This window comes from Garra rufa, chromosome 3 (genome assembly GCF_049309525.1).
Source record: "Garra rufa chromosome 3, GarRuf1.0, whole genome shotgun sequence".
NCBI classification, from domain to species: Eukaryota; Metazoa; Chordata; class Actinopteri; order Cypriniformes; family Cyprinidae; genus Garra; species Garra rufa.
The window spans coordinates 855107-878260 of NC_133363.1; the positions used below are offsets into that span (position 1 = coordinate 855107).

A 23154-nucleotide genomic window follows, 5' to 3' on the forward strand; every position below is an offset into this window, starting at 1 on the left:
GACATATTTTAATGTCAAATATTTGTAAAATCATGTAGCCTACACTCATGAACCCTTTAAACTTAAAGCTTTACCTGGTTGAATTATGTTTACTTCCATGTTTAGCTGTTTTCTTCTTCTAATTATTATTTTTTATTTTATTTTATTTTATTTTTTTGCCTGTTTGATACCATGAAAATTAATAGTTCAGTAACTTACCGTTCTGCCAGTTTTTACCTTTGATATTCTAATTATTAATAATTAAATAATTATATTCTTAATAATTATTAAGAATTAAAGTTAAGCATTGGCTCGAAATATGCAGAGGTCTTTTTGGCGGGAGCGGTTGCCATGGTGAATCATAATTTCAGAGCTCCATTGATCAGGGCTTTTCATAGTCAAGCTGCAAGCACTAAACTCAGAGTCAACCTACTCAGAGTGGATTGAACTAACTCATTTCAGCTGTTCTGTAACCGAAAACTCAGAGTTTCCCATCTCAGGGTAAGTCAACTCAGAGTTCAAGTTTTAACTCAGAATTGGTTGAACCTCCTTATTGAAACAGGCCCCAGGTTGAGAAACTATGTTTCACGCTCAGTCAAGTGTTTGCTGTTGTTTGATATTATGTATTCAGTTATCAGTTTGACCAGAGCTATGAATGGTAATTGGTCTGAATTGATGTGAATGTGCTGGAAAGCCTGCTAATGTTCTGCTTGTATGTTGTATTCTAGAAGGACTCTTCATTTGTTGGTAGTTTTAAACCACTAGTATACTGACAGAGCACATATGGAAATATCTCAGCAATTGGGACTTCTGCTGGATTCGACCTATCTTTGGGAGCACATATGAACTGGTGAAATTTGGACACAGCGGTTGCTTCTTGGACTCTTTTTTTCGACTCAAGCCTCTTCATCATCATCAGCATCATCAACATATTACCTTCGTCTTTGATAAGTATCAAGAGACATTTATAGAAAGACAATCCTGACTTATCTTGTAAAATTGAATCTCCCTTTATGAGGTTGTTTGGGTGTTTGATGTTTTTTTTTTTTTTTTTTTTTTTTTTTTTTTTTTGATGTTCAACTTAATAATGATTTGGTAACCTGCTCTTTGCTTGGCATCTTTATTGGTTATGCATTCATGTTCACTTATTGAAGTTTTTTTTATTATTATTTAAGGTACTATATTATGATTGGTTGGTGGGCCCCTCCCTTATTAAAACGTGTAGCAAGCAGCTTCTTAAAAGAGAGAAGAGCAGTTACAATATAAACAGTGTACATTTTGAGGATCTGTATGGAAAATTACAGTTGTTTTGACAATATTGAAGATTGTATGATCAAGAAAATAATTAGAGTACACACACTTGGTCAAAAGTAATGGTGCAATAATGCACTCCAATTCAGTTTTTTTATTAGTTCAGCATCAAGTGTGGTGCTGCCAATACAATTCAGACTGACACGCATACAGCGAGCCAATTATTTAACTCTGAATTCTGCCTTTGTCTTTTCTTCAGCAGAATAATACAGTCGAATCCTTGTCCTTCATCAAGTCAGACGTGTATATTAACTCAATTCAAAATTTGAGGCCACTGACGTGACTCCAGGAGGAAGCGGAATTACTTTAGACAGGAGTGCGTTAGCATGGCGGATTTAGCTCTAAATCGCTAATCTCATTATGCACACTAATTAATGAGTTTTCTAAGGGGGCGGTGCTAAAGTCTTTGTTGGCCGTGCTAATGAAAGGACTGTTTAGATCTGCGAATAACGCAGAGGGGAGAAACTTTGATCTGAAGAGTAAACAGATCCATCTGCATAATTAGCAGTGAATCTAAATAAAACGCTAAGCTCCGGGGACTCACATGAGAAAACTGAATGAGAGTGTGGAAAGGACTTTGTTTAATGCTGTTTTATCTCGTTGTCCTTGGAGACTAATTGCTCCGGTCTGGCAGTGTATTGAGCTCCCAAATCTAATCAGTCCATCGATCATCCAGTCAATCATCCGCTGTCATGAGGCTAGATCAACTACTGTACTGAAGCACACTGAGGCCTGTTTACGCTGCTCACATGCGACTGATTTACACATCACGCTAGCACATGTAATATGATGTGAATAAAATGGACGCGCTGTATAGTTGGCCAGCGAAACTCAAGGGTACATGGGATGAGATTATTTGATCTGATTAAGAACGTGGTCCTGCTTTGATGAGAATAAGTGCAAACAACCGCATGAAAGCAAGTCAAAAATCAACATGCGCCAAGCCAAATGTAAGTAAAAACTGGCTTTGGCAAGTAAAACATAAAAGAATTGCTCTCCAAGCTGCAACACAATACATAGTTTAAACTGAAGTGTCAGAATAATTGTCTTACTGATGTGAGTGATTCAAATCAAACCATCTACTAAAGAAAATATCTGGAACTCGCAATTGTGAAGTCTGAATTGTGTGTGTTGAAGTAAATAATACAGAAAAAACAAATGGTATTTCTAAAAAAATAAAAAAAAAATAGTAAATTCAATATTAGTACTCAATTTAAGTTTGTAGAATGTAAAATTTGAACTTATAAGTATAATTTACTTAGAATTGTTTGTTATTTTTACAAATATTGTTTAAGTAAATATCAAAGTCATGATCCCGTTGTTCCCATCATGCACTTGGGCATGAATAATTAATACGGTTACTTTTTTTTTTTTTTTTTTTTTTTTGCGATGTATTTACACTGTTTTATGATAGCTTTTGTTGTTAGGTTAAGTAAGTTGCTGTTTTGTAATATCTAGAGCTCATGACCCAAAATGAGCCATTCATACTCAACAACTATTACCTGATTGTTAGCATCATTGTGTATCATGAGCCCAGTGTTGAGATCTCTGTGTTGATTTGGTTAGTAACTACACTGAGTCAACATATGACCTTAAAAACAATAAGGAGCTGTCTACTTGCTTAAGTACATGTTTGTTAGTGAACCACAGGCTTTAATGGCATTTTATTCAGTGCTATGATGTTTGAGTAAAGTTTACAAAATTGTGAATTGTACTTGAGGACTGCAGAGGAAACTTAAAATAATTAAGTAGAAATTACTCATCAAAATCTAACTGCATGTTAAATGTACTTATTTCCTTTGCTAATTTTACTTAACTTAGTTAAGTAGATTTTACTTAAATGTGCATGCAGCAACTTGCCAAATAACAATTGAGTACATTTACTTATTGTTTTTTTCAGTGTGTTTTTCATTCCGTGGCACAAAGAGGCTTCAGTATCAACTTTCACCTCAGTGGATTGGACATAAACTCCAAACAGAGATTCAGACAGACCCACTAAAGGAACAAACCATTCAGATTCTAAAATGTAACCCATTTCTGTTGTTTTGTTCTTGTGTTCCAGGTGAGATTCTGAGGGGTTTTATTCTTTCATTCCTCTGGCCGGAGACAGCTCAGATGACGAGGGTTTCATGAACGGTAAGACTGCAAAAAAAAAAAAAAAAAAAAAAAAAAAATTCCATCTGATGTCTGAAACTGTAAATCACAAATGAATAATGTGATTTACTGCACATGAAACAAGCAAACAAATAATTACAATTTGTTTGTGTACTTATGTGTTAAATCTACTTTAGCAGTTTTTAGTCGTCAAGGCAACAGTAGCTAATGTTAGATTGACGGTTGAATGAATACTTTAGTGATTCTCTCAGCTACAAAATGGTTATCTTCGTGGGTTCAAAAGATAAGGCCTATTAAACCTAGTAAACTTGTGCTGTTTCTTGGGCTTTAAGTTGCATTTAAAATTAAAGTTTATTGTCTGGTTAAACCCTGATCGCTCTGGAGCAGCGTTAGCACCAGGGCTAAACCCAGAATTGCACTGCTAAAGCTATAAAGTGCAGAGCGACGCCGTGTTGGACTATAACGGCCAACTGCTTAACAAGCAAACGACCAATGATAAACTGAATGACCTTATTAAATATTCACATGCTCTGTAGGGTCTCCGAAGCTGCCTTGATTGACTCCTTATGACCTGCACTTAAAATACTTCAATAAATTACTGCTTTGCATTAAATACACTTTTTCAGTATCTTAGCAAATTCACATAATACACAAATGAAATGATAAAAATGTAATTCAACCACACATTCATTTACACTTAAGAGAAATAAAATAATAGCACGTCAGTTATGTGATCATATAGTGGTTTTGTTGGCATACTTCCATTTTATTAAACACACGCAAATATTATTGTATATTGTGACCCTGAACCACAAAACCAGTCTTAAAGGAGTAGTTCACTTTTAGAACAAACATTTACAGATAATGTACTCACCCCCTTGTCATCCAAGATGTTCATGTCTTTCTTTCTTCAGTCGAAAATAAATTTAGTTTTTTGAGGAAAACATTTGAGGATTTCTCTCCATATACTATAATGGACTTCTATGGTGCCCTGAGTTTGAACTTCCAAAATACAGTTTAAATGCAGCTTCAAAGGGCTCTAAATGATCCCAGCCGAGGAAAAAGGGTCTTATCTACCGAAACGAAGGGTTATTTTCTAAAAACATACAATTTATATACTTTTTAACCTCTACACAGAGTACACACAGAGCTAGACAAGATGAGCATTTAAGGTTAAAAGGTATATAAATTGAATTTTTTTTTTTTTTTTAGAAAATATATCGTTTTGCTAGATAAGACCCTTTTTTCCTCGGCTGGGATCGTTTAGAGCCCTTTGAAGCTGCATTTTGAAAGTTCAACCTCGAGGGAACCATAGAAGTCCATTATATGGAGAGAAATCCTGAAATGTTTTCCTCAAAAAACATAATTTCCTTACAACTGAAGAAAGAAAGACATGAAAATCTTGGATGACAAGGGGGTGAGTACATTATGTGTAAATTTTTGTTCTGAAAGTGAACTACTCCTTTAAGTAGCATGGGTATATTTGTAGCAATAGCCAAAAATACATTGTATGAGTCAAAATTATAGATTTCTCTTTTATGCCAAAAATCATTAGGATATTAAGTAAAGATCATGTTCCATGAAGACATTTAGTAAATTCCCTACCGTAAATATATGAAACACTTATTTTTGGATTAGTAATATGCATTGCGAAGAACTTCATTTAGACAACTTTAAAGGCGATTTTTCTCAATATTTTGATTGTTGTGTACCCTCAGATTTTCAAATAGATGTAAACATGACATGAATAAATATACTGAATAAATCTCATATTTACACAAAGAACCTGCCCTTTAAATTGGAATGCAAGTGGCAACATCAGTTGAACATGTTCATTAATAAAACTCCAGAAACTATTGTCAGAAAAGCACATGCATGAACTTCATCCAACACCTAAGTGCTGAAAAACTGCTGATTTAGCACTGGATGAGCAGCAGTGACATCACTCACAGACTAAATGCAAATTACTGATTAAAAACAAAAAACACATAAATCTCGATAATGTTGCTAGAATCCAATGTTATTGTAGGTGATGCCTGCTGGAGGTGATTCAGGTGTGGTTTGGTTGCTGGACGGCAGGAAACACTGACTGTAGACATGAATCAGACGGATGAGGATGGAATGAATGGAGAAACAGATGAATATCTACGGAGCTGAAACAAAGACGTTTTAGATCGTGTATTTGTTTGTGTTCTCAGTAACCCGTCTGTCTGTCTGTCTGTCCGTCAGGTGAGGTCTGGCTCGGAGCGTGTTGTGAGTCTCGGTTCAGGGATCCAGATGGAACCTGCGTGATCCTGCGGGCAGCAGCGAGTGTAAGTCCAACGAACAAACACTGAACACATAAACCCACATATGACCCACTCAAACACAAAAACATGACATAAAGCGTTGTTCACTTACTTTAAATTTATATTCAGCACCAGTGTTTCTTATTACGCACTTGAGAGGTGTGTGTGTGTGTGTGTGTGTGTGTGTGTGAAGTTTTGGTAAATGAATGAGGAAATGACTCATGCCTTAAACTTAAAGAGAATAAGAGAAGAGTCATTTCTGAGGTTTGAGAGTCAGTTTAATGTTTCTCAGCTGTTTGCAAACCTGCTGATTTAGGCCTTGAAACTGAATGAACACACACACACACACACACACACACACACACACACACACACACACACACACACACACAGGTCTGATAGGTCTTAATGGTACCATTAGACGTGATCATAATTAAACTAATGACCTGTTTTAATTCACCTCCAGCATCAGATTTTATGTTATTTTTTCTCTCCATCATAATAATTTTGAATAACAGCTGTTGTTTTAAGCTTAAGTGCCTTTATTTATTTTGATGTGTTTATTAAAAGCAGTCAGGTCTCTATGATTACTAATAAATGGACGTCATTTAAGGTCATGATGCCAATGTTAGTGTAGCGTAGAATGTGTTTTATACATTTTTTCATTCAGTGCTCACCATTTACTGTATTTTTGTAATTTTGTAGTATATTTTGAATGTGTTTATATTTTTAGTTTCCACTGTAAATGTTTTATTTTTAGTAATGATATGTGCTTTTGTCATTTTTTATTAGTTAATTAGTTTTTAATATGTCTGCATAGTTTTAATTTCTTAGGTTTAGTCATTTTAGTACTTGGTTTTATTATTATTTTTTTATTTTCTGTTCATTTTAGTTAAGTCAGTATTTGTGTCTATAGCTTATAACTGTAGAATTATTTTTGGATCATTCTCAAAACTTATACTTATTAACTATAAAAACACAAATAGTGTATAGAAACATCCTTGCATTTTCTTTTTCTAAAACCTTTAATTAGTTGTTCAGATGTTTTGGAGAAGTTGCAGTTGTTCTGTGTATTTACACTTTAGACTTAATTTCTCAGTGAAAATATTTACATTTCTATACAAATTAATATGTGTTTAGCTGCAGTCTTCTTCCTCTGAACTTTGACTTTGAAAGTACTTTCCACAACTTTAAGTCTAGTGTTTAAATGCTAGAATTAAACACAACCCTTGTGCTACCAATAACCAAATGGCTTTTATTGCTTCACTCTGTTCCAGAGTATCTGAGATTCCGCCTGCTCTTTTAAATAATGATATTTGATTAGAATTATTAAACACATACAGTTGGAAAACAAGATGACAAATGAATATGAATCTTGAAGTGCTGATATGTCTTAAAAGCAGCTGAAGATTTCATTGGCGATTCGACACACGTTTGTGTTTTTGAGTTGTTTGAACTGATCCTGAGTTCAAACATGCAAACTACATCATGAGTTTATTTTAGTCTTGTGTTTGTTTCTCTTTTAATGCGCTCTGTTCCAGTAGCTGCGACTGACATTAAAATTTTACTTTCTTTCTTCATTTAAAATGTTTCTCTGGAGCGTAAGTCACATCTGAAGACACAGCGGCTCAGATCAAACACACACACACACACACACACACACACATATGTGTTTTTATATTGAACTAATGATATTTGCTCTTCCGTGACTTTAAACCCCAGCGCTAGCCTTTCACATTAAATATCAAGTCATTAATAATATTATATAGAGCTAAAGATGTCTGCTTGATCACGGCGTAACCCTCATCAAACCTTTCAGCATTTCTAGACTTTCATTAGGACTGCATATGACATTCATTTTGATCTGGATTTGATAGAGGTGCAACATGAAGCTGATGATCATGTGATGAAGATGGTGTTGAGTTCAGCTGTCATCATGAGCTCCACCAACAGATGTCAGTATAACACCACTCAACACTCACTGCTCCTGTGCTGATGTGCTCTTATATCTCCATAAAGCTCTTATAGCAATCCAGACCAGTTGTTTGATTTTCTGAAATGAGCAGTTTACAGTTTACACATGACTAAAAACACAACAACAACATACAATCCTGAGATCGAAACAGCAATCTGATTATAAACAGCCTCATGTGACAGTAGTCTGTCTTGGCATACTACTTTCAGTCTATAGTATGTAGTGCGCAGTATGTAGTGAGTGATCCATTCTGATCCAATTGTTTTAAGAATATTTTATGTACCCCACTGGCAGATCATTTTACTTGTTTCCAAGTAAGTGCATTTTGCTTAAAGGAGTAGTTCACTTTCAGAACAAAAATTTACAGATAGTATGATTCATAATTGAGTAAAACATTTCAGGATTTCTCTCCATATAATGGACTTATATGGTGCCCCCGAGTTTGAACTTCCATCTATAGCAAAACGATGGGTTATTTTCTAAAAAAAAAAAAGAAAATTACAATTTATATACTTTTTAACCTCAAATGCTCATCTTGTCTAGCTCGGGCAAGACGAGAGTTTGAGATTAAAATGTATATAAGTTGTAAATGATTTTAGAAAAGAACCCATCATTTCGCTAGATAAGACCCTTCTTCCTCGGCTGGGATCGTTTAGAGCTCTTTGAAGCTGCATTTAAACTGCATTTTGGAAGTTCAATCTCGGGGCACCAAAGAAGTCCATTATATGGAGAGAAATCTTGAAAAGTTTTCCTCAAAAAAACTAAAATTTTGTTACAACTGAAGAAAGAAAGACATGAACATCTTGGATGACAAGAGGGTGAGTACATTATCTGGACATTTCTGTTCTGAAAGTGAACTACTCCTTTAACACAAGATTATATATCTTATGTAATTTTGCTTATCTAGTAATTGGATCTTAATTTAAGAATTGTTAGATGTTTAGACTAGAAACAAGATACAAATACTAAGTAAGATACACTTTTTTACAGCTTAGACTATTCCCCATTGTTTTTTATTAAATAAGCACAAAATAAGAAATTTGAATGAGGTTCATAGTATTTGTTCAGCAAATAAGATCCAGATTACCAATAACCTGGTGTTTTAGAAGTCATACAGTATTTTGTGTAATATAGCATATGATCCATATGGACTACAGTTATGCAGCAGTCCTAGTCTTATGTTCACCGTATGGAAAAGAGCAGCTTGAACATCCAGAAAGACCTGCAGGTGAGTAAATGGTGACGGAATTTATACATTTAGGTTGAATGATTGGTCTAGTGTTGGTGTATATGCTGCAGTGGTGTGTGTCTCCAGCAGGTGGCAGTATGATCACGCTGACGCTCGCTGGCTCTGACTGGATATTGTCCTACGACTGGCTTTATCTGCCGTGTGCCGTTTGATTCCTCATTCCTGGACGGGGATTTGAGAAAGCCAGTCCCTTTCCAGTCGTCATCCTCGCTTCTGTAAACGCTCTGAAAAGCGCGTGTGTGTTTGTGTGGCGTTCCTGTGCCATCTGTGACTGTCAGTCCCTTTCCTGATGTTCTCCAAATTCAGTCTCTCCTCCTCTTCACCAATCCGCCCGTCTCCCTCACTGCTGAATGTCTGCTGAACGCGTTTCTCTCTTTTTATCGTTGTTTTGGACTCGGTTTTGTTGTGGGGTTGTATTTTGTCTGATCATTGTCTCTGATGCAATCGCGTGCAAACGTTGCTCTTGTGGTGTAGATGTGTGTTTCTGCTCGTCTCATTGGGTTCGAGGTTCTAGTGCGCTGTTTATCTACACACAACCAAACACACATGCATGTTCTGCGGTAGGTTTGGGGCGGAAGTCTTTCCATGAACAATAACGACATCTAGGTTTTTCTGCAGAAAATGTGCTTTGCACGTCTCCCCGATGTTGCTGGTTTCTCGGTGTATTCTTCTTGTCTGGGGTGAAAGTGTCTCCGTGATGTGCTGGTGTTTCGTACTTAATAATAATACTGATGCTTGACTTCGTAAACACCTCGAAAATGAATAATAATATGTAATTATCCTTGGCTTTTTGGCACCGGCTGTGTCTCTGAACATGAATACATGTACTGATGACACACAGACGCACACACGCGAGCAGCGGCTTCATCATACTGTGTGTGTTTGTCAGTATCAGACGGGAGAATCAGTCTCTCATTGTGGCATCAGAATAGAGTTGATTAGGTGCCACTCTCAGGAGAGAGGAGCATTATGGGATACAAACAGCAGAGAAACCAGGGGACAGAACACACGCACTTTCTCACACACACAATTGCTAACGTGTCTAAATCAAGGCATAACATGGATTTCTATTGATTTCGTTTAAAGCTAATTATAATGACTACAGACTGGTCCAAACCATACTAATGTGCTTTAAGAAATATACAAGCCAGAGGAAAAATACAAGCCTCACATTTGTGCTTTTAAACCCTCTGGCACTATTGGCTTTTTCATTTTCATTGTACGTTCATTATTGTAAACTTGTCTGTTCATTTTTATGAAACGAGTCAACATTATTTTCTGTGCTAATCAAAAGCATGTCACAGATGCTGTACAGCTATTTTTAATACATACGCTGGATTTGACACAGAATATCGTTTAGACAGCCCTGCTGAAAAATAAAAACAACAACAAAAAAACAAAAATAACAGTTAAAACCAGCCTAGACTGGTCAGTAGGCTGGTTTTAGAGGGGTTTTGGCCACTTTCCCAGCCTGGCCAGGCTGAGAGACCAGCTAAAACCAGCTACTTCCATCTTAAACCAGCTAAGACCAGCCAACCAGTCTAGGCTGGTTTTAGCTGTTTTTTTTTTCAGCAGGGAGAACAATACCCTGTTAAAAAATACCAGCATATGCTGGTTAGCTAGGTTTTGAAGCATGGATGCTGATTTCAGCTGGTTTAAGCTAGTCATGCGCAGGAGCTAGTTGCTTAGGGCCAGTTTAAACCACCTCAAACCAGCATCCTTACTTCAAAACCTACCTAACCAGCATATGCTGTTTTTTCAACAGGGTAGACAGAACACGACAAAACACTAGTTAGATAGATGAGGAGGGTGTATATACATGCTCTGAGTTCAGCGGCACTCTGTTGTCTCTGGTGTAAGTGCTCGCGAGCATCATTCTCTCTCTCTCTGTCGCCGTGGTGATAACAGCGCCAAGCGTCCCTTCACAGTTCGTAAACCTTCACCTTCAGCGGCTGACCTTTCCATAAATCCTGCGCTGTGCTCCAAACGCATGCAAATAACACAAGGCCTGTGTTTTTCTCAGTGACATTTTTATGGTGATCGGTTCATTCGTCCGGCATCAATGTGCTGAGACAGAGATTCTAATGGATTCTAATGGATTTCTGGAGCAGAACAGAGTCGACCGGGCCCCTGCGCCAACGACAGATCAGGAGAGAGAGAAAGAGAGAGAGAGAGAGAGAGAGAGAGAACAGGCATTTTCCTGCTGGCTGAGCACAATTAAAATGAATAGATATAGATAGATAGATAGATAGATAGATAGATAGATAGATAGATAGAAATGCATTTTAATTTGCGCTCGGAAGCTTTGTGAATTCATGCCTATTCGCAGTAAGTCAAAGATTCCTCTACTCATGAACACAGAGGTTGAGTTGTACAGTCTTAGGGCAGCAGGCACAAGTGACCTTCTGTAGTGCTCCCTGTTGTGAGGTTGCTGCTGGAGAACGTGCTCCTCATTCCAACAAGCCCCTCATTGGCAGGGTGGGTCATGTTGTCTATAATGATCAGCAATTTAGACATCATTCCAGATCTAACCCAACGGAACCTGTTATTTTGATGAGCTTCTGGTTTATTTGCCATTTCAAAGAATGCTACAACAGAAAACAAGATGACTGATGACATCATCCTAGTACAAACATTGAAGAACCTGAGCTGTCTCAAGGATTCTCAAGGGTCTGGTCATTCTTAATCATCTGTCTCATGTTATCTTGAGAACGTACCTTGTTGAAAAGCATTTAGTACACAACACATGACTGATGATCAGGTCTGTGAGTTGACAAGTGCAAGAAGAGGTCTGAAGCACATGGAGGATAGAACTGTTGCCTGAGGAGCCCATATGTTCCTCACCACACACAGTTCTGCCCAAGAGGTAGTCGCTGACCCAAGCTATCATGGAGGCATCCACCTGCATTACTTCCAGTTTCTAACCTAGTAAAACAGGGTAACGAAAGCACATGATCCTCACAAAGCTGCCAGGCCAGGTGGGAAAACCTAGAGTAGCCTGTTCCAGGTCTGCATTGGGGCTATGCCAATATGTTCACATTGTCATTTTGTCTGTTTATGTCAGGTCTTTGCATCAATGTGTGTGCATTTGTTTTTCCGACAGTTGAAGTAACAGAGGACTAGTTTGTTTAAATATAGCCTCAGCCTCAGGACTTGAGTGCATATGGCACACAAAACTGGAAAAACGTCAGGAGTTTCAAAGTCATCATCTGATTGGTTGAACATTCTTTAACATTCCACCTGGAAACAAAGATGCCATGACATCTCATGGAAGCAGAAAGCCATCATGTTTACAAATGTGACAGTAAGCACTTATTAGGATCAAGTATGGGAAATATGTAAAGTTCACAGAATAGACTCTTTAAAATATGTCCAAGAGTTTTGCACCGGTCCGTTATTGTGGGGACATTTCCGCAGCCCTAAACATGACACGGCACCAAACGAAACGTGATTGGTTGCTTTACCTATCAGTCATATGGCCTCTTGGGTGGTCCTTGGCCATTCAAAGCAGCCAAGGTACCCAAACCTTTCGCTGTCAGTCTGAAGTTCTGGCTTTAAATAAGTGTAAACCAGGACTGGGCAACTCTGGTCCTCGAGGTCCACTGTCCTACAGAGTTTAGCTCCAATTTGATCCAACACACCTGCAGAAAATCTAATCAAAGTCTTTAGGATTGCTTGAAATTGCAGGCAGGTGTGTTTAATTAGAGTTTGATCTCACCCTGGTGTAAACATTGAAATCAGTGTTTTTCATTACGGTCAAAGCAGTTTAAACTTTTCACAATATGGGAGGTCAGTGAGACTGATCTGTGGTTGCCCATAGACTCTCTTTGATACTGGATACTGGTCTCGGGTTGAATGGACAAGGGAAGAATCCACTCATCTCATCGGAACAAACTCTCAAGACTCTTGGGTGTCAGATGTCATCGGGTGCTGTAACCTTACCTTGATAAAGCCTTTTCCTTCTTAACCTGGTCAGCATTGATGGCCATCTTGGTCTCAGAGGTATAAGCACGGCACAGCACCAACTTATGTACAATAAGAAGCAAGGGCCCGCTTCAAGGTGAAGTGAGTGGGGAAAAGTGGTTAACCCTGCAGCAAACCTCTTCAGATAATGATTTAACACACTGGCCATCTGCAGGTATCCCTGCATCTCTCACATCTGTGTAAAGCCAATGACCTCTCTCACAGTGCTCCAAACATCCTTCATCTTATTCTTTACCAATTGTCCTGTACATTCCTTCGATACAAGGCACATGCCTTACCTTGTCCTTAGCTCCTCTTGACAGTAGTAGTGCCTTAGGTCACTGGTGATCCAGGGTTTGTTGTTGGGGAAGCCGAGAACATTGCTTTATTTGTTGGCATGATGTTGTCAATAAATACAAAAGTTGTCAGTGACACGGTCCACCATACTGTCAGTGTCATCCCCATGCACATTGCAGTTATGTCCATAGAAATATCTAGATCCCCAGCAGATCCACACCCTCAACTCTTGGTCCATCTTACAGTTCTAGTGTCACTTGTTGAGTAGAGGCTTGCAGATTAATATAAACTGGACAAAGCTGTGTTGTATGAAGGCAGAGTGGTTGAAAGAGAATCATTAAACGTTGGCTTACATTGGTAAAAGGAGCTTGCCTGTGGCGTGTTTGTAGCTAAGTTTGCCTGCATAACATCAGAAGGTATATCACATTTTAAGTGTAAAGTAAACAGACGCAGAAAGTAGGCTCCAAAAGCAGATTAAATGGATGTACTTCAGTAGCAGTCATTTCTGTCTTTGTTGTTCATAAACATGACTTGTTATTGGAGTTCCCTTGCATTGCTCTTACTGCTGGTGGTAGCCTTTTGCCTTTGTGCACCATTTGAAAGCTGCTGATGGTAGCGTTAGTTTCCAGGAGATGTTTCTGCAGCCGTGTCTCAGTGAAGCATGTGATACTGTTCTCTGTATACTGGCTAACCAGCACTCCCAGCTTGTCCATCTTTGCCCTCCATGGCAAATCACTGCAATCTTGCTATTTCTTTCTCCATTCCTCCAGGACTGATGGCCTCTCACCGGTGAGTCAGACAGAGTAGCAATCAGCCGGTCACGTGTGTAAACAATATTCTTGCCATCCTCACCGTAGATGCTTGAAAGAGTAAACAGCTAGCAAACCATATGCAATTACAAAATCACACCACTGCAGTAGAAGATCCTTCTTGTTTCTGAAAAGCCTTTTTTACCCATTTCCCATATGTCCTCATATAATGAAGATTTAATGTTGAATTAAAAAGCATTTCTGAAAGCTTGCAAACACCCAGTATAAGTGATTCTGAGACTATAAACAGAAGTATTATGTCTTCTGGCCAGCCTGTGCCATGCTGATTTTTGCTTCGATGTGACTTTACACCAGATCCGAGGTTTAGATCAGAACTCTATGCCAGTGGTTGGCACAGAGTTTTGGTAAATGCATTAAACACAATAGATCCCCATTTAGATGCGTCTTTTTAAAGGTTTGTTGAACAGTGCATGCATTTACCCATAATACCCTGCATTCAACAGAACTATTTATCAGTGCCTAGTGCAGATGGCCCGACCCCAGCCACATGGATGAAAGTCATTTAGGAGAATATTATACCTGCCCAAAAGCCACACACACTCGTCTTTTCGTGCACACAGACACTCTTCCTCGTGGATATGTTTATTTTGTTATTTTCGAGGAAGTCTAATATGTTGCGCAGCTTGAAGGGAAATGTAATATTCCATGTTTTCATTAATAACTCAGAACTGGCAACATTAAATTAGCCATTTTCTGTTATTTTATCCCAATAGCCCTAAACAGATAAATGAATATAGAGGGCAATATAAATTTGTTTTGATAGTCTTCAGACATGAGACAGCGTTGGAAAGTTGACCTGGAGTGTGACGCACTACACTCCATCTATGGCAGTTTCCAACAACATCTGGTGGATTCTTTCATCATTATTATACAAGATCTTTTTACAACCTCATATTATTTTAGTATTTGTACTTTGTTATTTGTCACACCGCAGAACCACTTGAAAAGAACTAAGCAAAGAGAAAATAAAATAAACAATGGCCATATCATTTGATAAATTACTGCTGCCATGATCAATAAACAAATGTTTTTGATGAAATTCAGTTTTCCTTAACTTTCCATTGGCAGTAAAGCACAATGTTAACTATAGCACACAAACAGAGCTGAGTTTTGTTAATAAGGCACAGCTTATAATAATTTCACAGAAAGCAGACGCGTTTGTGCTAAAAATAACGGCAATGACTTAACTTAAATACACTATTACGGCATATTTACTGATTATATTGGATTGGTTTTTACGCTGAAATGCCTTAGCAAATCTGTGTGTTTGTACGGCTGTTTTGACCTGTTGTTTTGTGCCTGTGCGTCGTACTCTCAGATGTACAAACTGCAGAATGAACCTTCAGAGAAGGTGTGCGATTGTGTGTGTGTGTTTCTGTTGTGTCACGTTATCTCCTGCTTGCTGAGTGTCGACCTCTGATCTCTCCGCTCTGCCAGCTCATTACCCACAATGCCGGGCAGCTTTTCCAAAACAATCCCGCTTCAGTCGCAGCGGCTCTCTGGAGTCTATCAAATAAGCGTCAGAGCCTGCTGTAGAGCAACAGACCACAGACAGACAGATGGCTTTTAATATTTTGTTAAACCATTATTTACACACAATACAAAAGTACTTCGTACAAACTAATCCATCAACTTCAACAGAAACATAACAGTCTCTTATACGCCCACATTTGCTTTCATCTCCCACATTCTTCATAGATTTGTAAAACATAAAAAGAAATGGTGAAACCCACAACCAGGTTAACCCTCAATGATGCAAGAAACCGGACATCAAACGACATCCTCTGCTGAAGGAAATAGCTCGGTTTTTACCTTGGTGGTAAATTAACTGTTATACTATTAGACCTCTTCAGATTCACAACGAGCACCTTCAGCATCACCATAAACACTTAAATCGTCCAATAAAGCCATGAGAGGAGCCCAAACATCTCAAGATCATTCCAGAAACACTGCGCTCCAGGTCTAATGGTATCAAAGCAAGCGTTGTCGGTGTCTAATGTGTCTAATCATGGGGATGTTATCACTAATGGATCTGCCAGGTGCACAGCAGGACTGATCCATATGTATGACCTGCTCTTGCCACTGTTTTAATATAAAGTCTATTCATAGCGAAGACACAGTCGTCCGCTCTTCATTTCTCTTTCGAGTGTCTTTTATTGGCTAAAGGGTCACGCTAGCACTGATGGCACACATCGTTCAACAGCTCCATTAGCTTATGCAAGAACGATATTTTTGAAAGACATGAGAAAATGTAAAACAAAGTCAACATTAACTCATATAATAAACCATATTTACTTGGCTCATTTTTCACAGTGCAATTAATTCATGATGAATAAATCAAGATCATTCTGATTTTTTCCATTTAATATACTGCTTCACTTGGACATATGGCAGATTTTGAAAGTAAAATGGGTTGCAAACAGATTCCTGTTGACATCTAGTCTTTTAAAATAAAATAAATAAAATGTTTCTCCCATTCAATATAACTACAGTAAATAAAGTGATAATAATAATAATAATAATAATAATAATAATAATCTTTTTTTTATACTATTATTGGTACAATAAGTGCCTACGCACCTTCGGTGCTTGGCCTCTATTGTATCTGTTGACATTCTTCTTCCGTTTCTTCCGCCATTGAGTCTATGGCAGCCCATAGAACCGCTTGTAAGAAAGTTTTGAAATTTGGCACACTGATAGAGGACAGTCCCAACATTTACCATGGAGTCTCTAACTCAAACTCTGTAGCGCCACCACTTGTCCAAAGTTTCACTCATGTTCATGCTAATAACTTTTGAACAGTAAGGCACAGAATCAATTTTTTTTTTCTCTGAATCCTTGGCTCATGCTGAGTCAAATGAAGTCCAAAATTCAAAAATCGTAAGGTTTAGTTTTTTTTTGTCTATTTTTAATAATTCGTAAAACCTACTTTTTCGAACTTGTCCTAGACGGTTTGTCTGATTTTCACCAAAATTGGCTCAGATCATCTTCAGACCATGCTGGCAAAAAGTTATGACATTCAAGTTAATTAATCAAACCATTCTCGAATAACGCAAACAAATTCTAGGAAAAGCACGCAAAACTGGAGGCGAGGCTATATCTCCGCAAGGGTTTGGCGTATTGAGACCAAACTTGGTGTGTGTCATAACAAGCATGACCCGAGGCTATCTCCAGTGCAGCACAACCTAGAGATATGAAAAAAATATATTTTTGCATAGAACTTCTCAATGGTTTGGCCAAAAATCACAAAACTGGTCTCTTAAGGTTTGGTGCATCATGCCGAGTCGAACCAAATGTGACCCTGGACCTCAAAACCAGTCTTAAGTCGCTGGGGTATATTTGTAGCAATAGCCAAAAATACATTGTATGGGTCAAAATTATTGATTTTTCTTTTATGCCAAAAATCATTAGGAAATTAAGTAAAGATCATGTTCCATGAAGATTTTTTGTAAAATTCTTACTATAAATATATCAAAATGTAATTTTTGATTAGTAATATGCATTGTTAAGAACTTAATCAGGAGAACTTTAAAGGTGATTTTCTCAGTATTTTGATTTTTTTGCACCCTCAGATTCCAGATTTTCAAATAGATGTATCTTGGCCAAATATTGTCCTATCCTAACAAACCATATATCAATAGAAAGCTTATGTATACATCTCAGTTTTGTAAAATTTAACCTTATGACTGGTTTTGTGTTCCAGGGTCACAAATATTCTCATGTCAGCCATTTTGGGTGTTGGCCATTTATAATTTTGTCAAAAAATGCTTTATTTTACGAACGCATTGGCATATCGCTACGAAACTAGGTATGTGTCTTCGGCACCATGCCCTGACAGTACTCAAAAGATTGGGGGCAGTGCCACCTTCTGGCCAAAAGTTATAAGGAAATTGCTAATGACTTTTGTTTACATTAGCCTATTGTAATAAAACTCTTTGGTCTTGCTATATTCCTTGGATAATGGCAAGAACATCGATACCAATTATGCCATAATTGGATGAACTTCCTGTCCACCATTTTGATTTATGTTGAAAACATATTTTTTAAAACTCTTCCGTGACTGTTTGTCTGATTTTCACCAAAATCAAGTCAGATCATGTTCAGACTGTGCTGACAAAACGTTCTGAATTTTGTGTCGATAGACGAAACCGTTTTTATATAGCACTCCAACAAATTTGAGCCATGATGCCAACATGCCTTTATCTCTACAAAGCTTTCACATATTAACACCAAACTTTGTGTGTCATTATCACCTCACACTAAACACACCGCATCGATTTGGTAACAGCACCACCTGTTGGTAAAAAGTGATAACCCACTAAATCACATTACTAGTGGTTGTTTTTATGATTTTTCACCCATTTTGACTAAAATCATCTTAAAATGGCTTCAAAAGCTCATTGCTACAGTTGCTCTGATGCTTGCTGCCTTGCTTGGCTAGCGCTTGGCCCTGTAATCGCTGCTTGCAGCTATATTTATTTAAATGGTCTTGGTCATTAAAATAATTAATAATATAGAATAAATAATACATGGGAAATTTAGCTATTTCAACACAATTGGTTTCATTGATTTATCAAGCTTAACCATTCAAATGTATTATTGTAAGAAAAATGAAAGCCCACATTTTCCCCCAAAACTCATGTAATAATGTCTTTAAAGTACATTTGTTTTGAGCTCCTAACTTTAAACATCTAGATTTTCTAAAGGTGAATCAGCTCCTTCAATTTACTGATAAAATGTTCTTTGTAAAATACCAATGAAATCATCATGATCAGAAACGCTCAGAGCGGTCAGAAGGAGAGCGAGCGCGTGCGGTGGTCTGTCCGGATTTGGACAGATGTGTTTTTGATTAGTTCACGTCGCACTTCTGTACATCTAATTGAGTTGATTTATCATTATGAGCCCTGCAGCACCATGAAAGTAATTAACAAATGATCTCAATCTCTGTCTGTGGTAATTTGCGCTGCTGATGTGGTTCGTGTGTCAGCGCTTTGGGCTTCTGCCGGACGGAGCGTCTCTTCCGCGGGAAACGCCGCTGACTCCAGGCTGTTTGTGAAGGTGTTCGGATGTTTATCGCTCTGAACCCAATTACCGTTTGCGTTTCAAATCCGTTTTTTAGGACTGCCCATACGCGCTGTCATTGTGTGAGCGATTAAACCAGATCTGTGTTTTCAGAAACTGTAGTCTCTATAAGTGTCAGCACGATGCCGAGAGACTCCTTCAAAACTACTGAGAGTCTGTTGGTGAGGATGGAAAACGTCTCATTGCTCCTCAACTCATCATGAGAAGCACACAAACACTCCACAACATATTCCTCAGATGAACTCATTTTAGTTGTAGACTGTCAAGAAAAAGTTTTGTGAACAAGCTTGACATGAACATCTTATATTTACATTTCAACGGACTCATCTGCAGAGCTGGGTAGTAACTGTAATATGTAATCTGGATTATGTAAACGCATTCTAAAAATTCTCGTGATTACAAATTATACACACAATAGCAGTAAATTATTCATAATACTCCTTAATGCTTTATTCTCTTGTAAATTTTCCTTTCTAAAAATCCCACTGTTGCATAGCATTTAGCTTTGACTATATTCACAATATAGAATGGCCATGTGAACACATTTGCAAACCATGCTTATGAATTTGAAAAAAGCACCTCTCAAGTAATGAGACCGTGTATGAAACAAATGGTTATTTTTAGTGTTTAAGTGTTTCTTTTTTAATTGAATTTACATTTAAACTTAGTTATTCTTCTTCCGAGACTAAAAGACAACGTTAATCATGTTATAAACACAACATGCTAATCATGCTAACAACATGCTAGTAACTTGATAATCATGCTAGTAATGTCAACATCATGCTAGCAACATTCAAACCATACTAGCTACACGCTAGTAACATGCTAATCATACTAGAAACATGAGAGTGCCTTAATCGTGTTAGAAACATGCTTACAACATGTTAATCATTAGAAGAATGCTAGAAACATGCTAACGAAATGATAATCATGCTAGTAACATGCTAATAACTTGTTAATTGTGCTATAAACATCTTAACTTGTTAATCATGCTAGAAACATGCTATCAACATGTTAATCATGCTAATAATCCTAACAACATGCTAGTAACATGCTAATCATGTTATAAACATGATAACAACATGCTAATCAGGTTAGAAACATGCTAACAATATGCTAGTAACTTGATAATAATGCTAGTAATGCTAACATCATGCTAGCAACATTCAAATCATGTTGTTAGCATGTTTCTAACATGATTAACAAGGCACTCTCATGTTTCTAGTATCATTAGCATGTTACTAGCGTGTAGCTAGCAACATGCTAATGATACTAGAAACATGAGTGCCTTGTTAATGCCTTCCAAAAAGTGTTTCAAAATGTTGCTGCTTCATTTACACGACCTTCCTCATATAGTATCAGCCCAAATATGGTCTCATTTGAAAGCTTAGAGTCTCCTCTTTACGAGGAATACCATAACTTCTAGTTTTATGATTCATAAAGTAGTAAAATTATGCTTAGAATTTATGTTGATCCACACACAAATTTCCGCCTAACGATTGTGAAGAATTCTTACAAAGAATGTGTTTTTCTTATATTTTTCTCAAAACAGACAAGTCATATATCACAAGAAAGCTCTCATTCTCAAGAATCTGACCATATAAATCATTTTATTGTGTGACAAACACAGATCGAATAATCTTCAATTGAATCGCGATGTCAGAATATAATAAAAAGTGTTTCAAAATTGTTTAAAAATGTTGCTGCTTCATTTACATGACCTTCTTCATATAGTATCAGCCCATAAATGATCTCATTTGAAAGTTTAGAGTCTCCTCTTTACTAGGAATACCATAACTTCTAGTTTTATGATTCATAAAGTAGTAACATTATGCTTAGAATTTATGTTGTTCCAAACACAAATTTCCGCCTAACGATTATGAAGAATTGTTACAAAGAATGTGTATTTCTTATATTTTTCTCAAAACAGACAAGTCATATATCACAAGAAAGCTCTCATTCTCAAGAATCTGACCATATAAATCATTTTATTGTGTGACAAACAGAGATCAAATAATCTTCAATCGAATTGCGATGTCAGAATATTACCTCAAGAGTAAAATGACATATTCTATAACTTTCCTCCATATTCTACTGCTCCAGTTAGCCGCAAATAGCCACAAACTAAACAAAAAGCCATTTTATCTTTTAGATTAGGATCTCTTCTTTCAAACGAGACCATTCTCACGTTTCTGCGTTGCTTCATTGCTGAGAAATCCGTTGTTTTGCCAGACGCGCTTTTTCCTCCATTTGCGCTTTTATGTGTGTGCGCTCTGAGCCGCTCAAGCAGCTGCGTGTGTGTCTGCGGCCGCACTCAGAGCGTCTCAGTAGATCAGATTACACTCTCCGGCCGCCCGCTGTGCTGAACACAGCTGTGAACGATGACACAGACGCATATCCAGCGCGTAGAAGAAGAAGACAAGAAGTGTCATGGAGAGGTTCCGGGTCACACAAGATGCTTCGACGGTTCGGGGAATTGTGGGATATGTAGTTTTTGGACTCTTTGAGTGTAGATATAACGTCTCAGAGGAATATAGCGGTCGCCATTATCCAAAATAGACGCTAAATGAATAAATAACGGGCCGTTTCCATGGAGAGCAGAGGATCCGCGGCTCATAAGCGCGTCTATAAGTATTACAGCGCTTCTATTCAGGTTTGTTTTATTCCTATAATTACTTTGAAACGTAAAGGACACCAAAACAATCTGCTAAGCTATGTATTGAGTGTATATTGAATGTTGACAATAAAGTACAGTAGGTGTTTCAGTAAATACACAGGCAAACATAAAAATGAAACATTATTCAGTCAATAATCATGAAAAGTGCTATGGTACATAGTAAAATAGTATTCTAAGGGGTAATATGCTTTATAAAACCTGTTTTTGCTAAGAAACAGAAGTATACTTTTAGGGGGAAAAAAGTGGGGAAATGGGGGTAAAAGGGGCAATGTGACTCCCTTTGGTTATAATTCAATAACTTTCAATTAGAAACTGTTATATGAAAAAATCTTTTTTCTGGTATATCCTGAGACCTAGTGGAATCAAACAAAACAATTTGCAAGGAACTGAGACACCTAAATCCTGAGTTATAGACTTTCAAAAAAAAACTTTTGAAAAAAAAATCAAAAAGCGCCTATGTTTTTTTTGTTTTTATTGTAATATTTGAAATCTATATAATGTTATTTATAAAGAATTACACTGATATTATGTAGTTTAAAAGGTTTTCTATACAATGAAACCATTTTTTTTAATTTCCTCCATTGTATGTGTATAGGGGAACCATTTGAATTTAGGTAGGCCAAATGCAGGCGGAAATCCCCCAAATAGCCGCAGAGCTTAAGGGGTTAAATAAATAAATAATAATAATAATAATAATAAATCTGTCGATATTTTAAGAACCATTGCAGAAGCATACAATAGAGCATATTTCTTCACCTTTTGATGCTAAGAAGGGTTTAATTTGAGCAGATGATTTTATGATCGCCGTCATCCTCAAAGTGCATTTCCACAGTACATTCAGCATCTGGCTCATATTCGCAATCTGAACCCTATTTGCAAAACTATCATTTTCAATGACTTCAAAATCATTATTTTGATCACTGGCAGCTTATTCACCACATCCACCATCAAATAAGAGTAACATTTATATTTATTGCGTACAGTAATTTCTCTGCAGTAAAGCCATTCAAACCAGTTCAAATTTTGCTGATGATATTATTTAGTTTTATGCCTGCGATAGTTATGAGGGAAACATCACGCCATTACTGTCTACCAAACAGTGCCACCTCGAGCACTAAAGGTGAATTGCATGTATTTAGTCATCAGATATTTACATATTTTTTGCGCTCGAAAAATATATTTACACTATTACACACATCGAGTCTCCAGCGACCCTATACACTTTTTACAAAAAATAATCTGAAAACAGACATTATTTTATATTTTATTATTATTTTTCTTGTTTTATTGTTCATAATGAATAGATGATGAGGAATACTAAGAAAGCTGATGCCAAACTTAAAAAAAATGAAGAAGGGAGAGGGTAGTAAATGACGTCCCGGGTCGCT

At 37.2% G+C, this 23154-nt stretch overlaps 1 protein-coding gene across 1 annotated transcript in view; it reads left to right on the top strand.

Moving 5' to 3' along the window:
* Positions 1 to 23154, top strand: part of LOC141332501 (receptor-type tyrosine-protein phosphatase delta-like) — a 412589-nt gene that overhangs the window by 142048 nt on the left and 247387 nt on the right. The window contains 2 exon segments of the mRNA XM_073837637.1: positions 3353 to 3426; positions 5635 to 5717. The gene's annotated coding sequence lies outside the window, so the exon portion shown is untranslated.